Source organism: Bidens hawaiensis, unplaced genomic scaffold (assembly GCF_021521415.1).
Source record: "Bidens hawaiensis isolate Kalapana, Puna unplaced genomic scaffold, B.hawaiensis_p1.1 tig00043092_1, whole genome shotgun sequence".
NCBI lineage: Eukaryota > Viridiplantae > Streptophyta > Magnoliopsida > Asterales > Asteraceae > Bidens > Bidens hawaiensis.
This window is the reverse complement of record NW_027497659.1, coordinates 106,448-111,909: the sequence shown is the minus strand read 5'-3', so window position 1 is coordinate 111,909 and position 5,462 is coordinate 106,448. Positions and strand designations below refer to the sequence as shown.

Below are 5,462 nucleotides of genomic sequence, written 5' to 3'. Positions count from 1 at the left end.
AATAAATTAAACATAAAATTGAAAAATTTTCAAATTTTGGACTGAAGTAGCAAAAGTATCAAACCACAGGGACGAAACTGGCCATTAACTAAACATAAATAGAAGAAAGACAAAAATACCCCTTAAACTAACGGCATAGTTGGATGCCGTTAGACTAGAGGACGTAATTGGCTAATGTTTAAAACTATAAGGACTAAATTAAAAAAATTTCAAACTTTGGACTGAAGTGGCGAAAGTAGCAAACCACAGGGACGAAAATGGACATTAACTCTAATAATAATAATCCAACCTTTTTAAATTTTCCTTTAAACACTCCATTACACTCATCATACAATTTTGTCTTCAAATACCAAACAGGAAAATTACTCTGTTTTTCCTGTTAAAAAACCCCTGTTTTCAAGGAATGAAAGAAGCTGTTTATTATTATTATTATTAACCAGACACATAAACAATAATAATAATAATAATAATAAAAACAGTTTACACCCTTTTGACTGTTTGTCTCCCTTACCAGGTGGGTAATCAGTAATCAGTGATCAGTTATTTGTTTTATTGTTTATTATGCAATCTTTCAATTGGGTGTTTTTTATTTGTTCATAAAAATTTAATCTTTTAATTTTTGTATCATAAAGTTTCAATCTTTATGTCTTTTTTTGGGTTTCTTGGATGATCTGCAGATCTTTGATCAGATGGGTCTTTTTTTGGTATAATAATAATAATAATAATAATAATAATGTTTTGATCAACATTTTGCAAAATTTTCATTTGGGTGGATGATCCAAAGAGTTTGAAAATTGAAGCCCATATTTGTTTTTATTGATTATTAATTATTAATTAGTTGTAAATTTATCATGGAAACTATTGTTTTCATATGAGTTATGCAGCTCATGATTCAGTGTGGGGTTAAGTTTTTCTTTTTCTTTTTGCAGAAAAAAAGGCTAAAATTATGATTAATTGTTTTTGTTTCAGTGTGGGATTTCTTTATTTTTTGCAAGAAAAAAAAAGGTCTAAAATTATGGTTTTTAGGTTACAAATTTACCATCTTTTTCATCAATCGTCATCAATTGCTCTTGTTTCAGTTCTTGATTTTCAAAAAGATATTTTTTTTAGTTACAAATTTACAATCTTTCTCATCATATGTTCTTGTTGCAGCATGGAATTTATCCTTTTTGCAAAAAAGGTCTGAAATTTATCATCAATTGCTCTTGTTTTTGAGTTCTTAATTTATAAAAAAAAAGTTTTTTTTTTTCAGTTGCAAATTTTCAATTTTTCTCATGATATGTTCTTGTTGCAGCATGGAATTTATTCTTTTTTTAAAAAGGTCTAAAATTAATGATATTTTTGTCACAACTTAACAACCTTTCTCATCATATGTTCTTGTTTCACCATTGAATTTATTCTTTTTTTGCAAAAAGGTCTAAAAAAATAAATGATTTTTGTCTTTTGAGTCACAGTTTTATAATCTTTCTCATCATAATTTTTTTTATTCAACATGGGATTATTATGCTTTTTTTTTCCATAGAGTTTCAAAATTTATGAGTCTTGAGTTACAAATTTACATTTTTTTTTCAAATCCCAAATTCAATCACTAATTTCACTCATTTGTGTTGCAGTTGCACTTAACCAGGAGCTGATAATAATAATAATAATAATAATAATAATAATAATAATAATAATAATAATAATAATAATAATAATAAAAAGGTGTAAACTTTTTGCTTTTTAATGGGTGGATTTGATGATCATGTTGGGATAATGGGAGATTGGATGACTCCTAGTCCTAGCCCTAGCCCAAGGTCTTTCTTTTTGGCTATGTTGGGTGAATCTGGGTCCGGGTCCGGGCCCGGATCTGGGTCGGTGGCGGAACCACCTAAAGATAACCCAAGCAGTGGGTTTACTTTTCATGGACCAGACAAACAGTTCGGGTCCGAAAATGGCCCGTTTGGTGAGCCGAAGGCTGCGGGCTCAAGGTCTGGTCTTGTTGAAAGAATGGCTGCTAGAGCTGGCTATAATGCTCCCAGGTTGAACACTGATAATATCAGGCCTCCTGCTGACGTGGCGAAACAGTCGTCTGTGTTGACAATCCCTCCTGGTCTTAGTCCGACTTCACTTCTTGACTCGCCGGTTTTTCTGTCGAATTCGCTGGTAAAAGTTGCTAAACCAGTATTTTCAGAGTCGGATTTGAAGACTGTGCATGGGTTGGTTTTGGGTTCAAATTAAAAAAAGAAAAACAGAAATTTTGGTTTACTGAAAACCGTTCGGTTTCGGTTTTTGGTTTCATCATGGGTTGGGTTCGGTTCATCATTTGCCATCCGTACTTAATTTTTGGGCCAAAACGCCCAAAATAATGAGTTTAAGTCTGAAACTTTTGGTCTAAATTTTTTGGTTAATTAATGACTATTGATACACATTTGGGTGTAAAGTTTTATTAATTACTTAGCATTTAAAATTACAATCCCTAAATTCAATAACAAAAGTCGGGTTTTTTTGTTTTTTGCGGTTCAGTTCGGTTATTAAAGTTGGTTCGCTTTTTTTGATTTCGGTATATGTAAAATCGAAACCGAACCGGAAAATTACATAGAACCTCACCGTCGGGTTTGTTCGGTTTGCTTATTTGGGTTCGGTTATGTCAGTTAATTCAGTTACGTAAAACCTCACCGTCAGCTTTGGGTTCGGTTTGCTTTTTTTGGTCGGTTATGTCGGTTAATTCGGTTATGGGTCGGTTACTTGGTTATTTCGGTTTTATGCACACTCTTAAACTTGAATATAACATAACTTATGGATATTTTCTTGATTTTTTGTTTGCAGGCGCAACCATCTCCAACAACCGGAAAATTCCCATTTGCTCAAAATAAAGATGATTCATTTGAAGACTTCAACACTTCATCTTTTGCGTTTAAGCCCGTTCTTGAATCTGCTTCTGTTTCTAACAAGGTAGTTATACACCTATACTCGTTTAGTCGTTTAAATATCTAAAAATGTAAGTATATGTTATTAGAAACATGATCAAATACATTTTATTCTTAACATGAAAACAGTGAGAACCAATTTGCTGTTATTATTAGGTTTATTTTTATAGGTGTTAGCTGCTATTTTTTGTTCGTATTTGCTAATTTTTTTTATTATGAGACATTATAAGTATTTGCTGGTATTATTTTGTTTTTGATTTTGATTCTTTTGTTGTATTTTTTAGGTTTTTTTCTTTGTTATTATAAATTATTGTTTATGTAGATTGGTATTGTAGTTGATATTGTTTCTTACGTTCTCATTTTTTTATAAATTAGTATTATTTCTACATTCTCATGTCGCGGTTCTTTCATGTACATTTAGGCAAATCCACCCTTTATGTCATGGCAAACCGAGAATCTTTTCCCGCCTCAAAACGTTGAAACCAACAAAAATAGTAATTTAAGCGAAAATATTATTCAAGAACACCATGAAGACGAGGCAGACCAAATAACGAGTGGCGAAAACGGTAGTTATGCAAGTGAAGATGGATATAACTGGAGAAAATATGGTCAAAAACAAGTGAAAGGCAGCGAGTATCCGAGAAGCTATTACAAATGCACATACTCAAAACTGTTCGGTCACGAAAAAGGTTGAGCGGTCCCACGAGGGGCACATAACCGAAATCATCTATAAAGGGGCCCACAATCATTCCAAACCTCCTCCCAGCCGTAAGTCCGGGTCCCACACCGAATGGGGGCAAGATGGTAATCTTGAAGTGTCGTCGACCACGGTCAACCATACTCATGTCGAGTCTAGTGATCACGTGGATGGCTCGTTGACTTTATCTAACGAGGAAGGTGAAGAGGATGATCGTGCGACACATGGCAGCGTGTCATTGGGCGGTGACGTTGATGGAGACGAGTCTGAGTCGAAACGAAGGTTTATTAATTATTAATGTTTTATATTTTTTTAGCCTATATGTATAATATTATTTTACGCATTTTGTGTAAACGTGCGTGTTGTTCATAGAAAAATTGAAGCGTATGCATCGGATGTTAGTGGGGCCAGCCGAGCCATACGGGAGCCAAGAGTAGTCGTGCAAACCACGAGTGAGGTGGATATTCTTGATGATGGCTATCGTTGGCGCAAATATGGGCAAAAAGTCGTTAAAGGAAATCCAAATCCAAGGTTATATTTTCATTTTCGTTACCTACCTGACTGGCTTGGCTCGGCTCGTTTACAAACAGAGCTGAGCCGAGCCTGGTTTTTTTATTTTAACGAGCTGAAATGTTAAGTCGCAAAGTAGTAGATGCAATCTTCAAACATTTGACACGTCGGAATACGTGTACTATGTTATTATTATGGTAATGTGTATTATAAATTAGAGTAAAATGTGGTTTTCGTCCATGTGGTTTCTCCAAATCTGTGGTTTTAGTCCAATAATTTCAAATTTGTGATTTTCGTCCCTGCAGTTTCATGTCACTTGCAATTAAACCCGAATCCACTAATCCCGTTAAGTATGGTCGTTAAACCCATCAGCGTGTCCTTTACGTGAGGGGCAGTTTTGTCCTTTTTCTCCCCAAATAAACCCTAGTCCTAATTTGCAAGCCCCTTCACGTGAGGGGCTGAGGTGTATTTTGGGGAAAAAGGACAAAATTGCCCCTCACGTGAAGGACACGCTGATGGGTTTAACGACCAGACGGGACTAGTGAATTCGGGTTTAATTGCAAGTGAAGTGAAACCAGAGGGACAAAAATCGCAAATTTGAAACTATTGGACTAAAACCGCATATTTGGACAAACCACAGGGACAAAAACCGCAGTTCACTCATTATAAATTATTATAAATAACATTTTATGTTACTACTTTTCGATACAGGAGTTACAACAAGTGCACGAGCACTGGCTGCACGGTTAGAAAACACGTGGAACGGGCTTCACACGACCTTAAATCCGTGATCACAACATATGAAGGAAAACACAATCACGACATCCCAGCCGCGCGCAACAGCAGTCACGTTAACTCGACCGTCACACAGCCTGAGTCGGTTCAACCTTCTCAGGTTCAACACGCCATGGCTAGGTTTGAAAGACCACATTACGGTTTGCAGCCGGGTCCCACCAACGGCTACGGTTACGGGATGAATATGAACTTGAGTCAAATGGGTGTGGTTGGGTTGGGACCAAATGGTCATCAGTTTATTGGACAAATGAATGAGATTGGAATGATGTTGCCTAAAGGTGAACCGAAGGTTGAGCCGGTATCCGACCATGGTTTGAACCTAGGCGCGAACGGTTCGTCGTCGATTTACCATCATCAGATTATTAATGGGATGCCAGTAGGCCCTCATATGTAAATTTTTGTGGTGGTTTAAGAGAATTATTCACAACTTTATATTATTATTTGGTCTTATTGATGTTGCAATTCTAGTTATTTGATTATATGTGCTATGAAATATATTGACAAATTCTCTGTTGATAATTATATGGAAGTTTTAACTTGAGGGTATAACT

General features: G+C 35.4%; 1 pseudogene across 1 annotated transcript; it reads left to right on the top strand.

The window, feature by feature from the left end:
- The first annotated feature begins 1,647 nt into the window (after positions 1 to 1,647).
- Positions 1,648 to 5,462, top strand: LOC143594113 (putative WRKY transcription factor 2; annotated as a pseudogene). Its single transcript, XR_013146265.1, has 5 exons — positions 1,648 to 2,145; positions 2,809 to 2,934; positions 3,331 to 3,888; positions 3,979 to 4,137; positions 4,828 to 5,462. The product of XR_013146265.1 is annotated as a putative WRKY transcription factor 2 (transcript).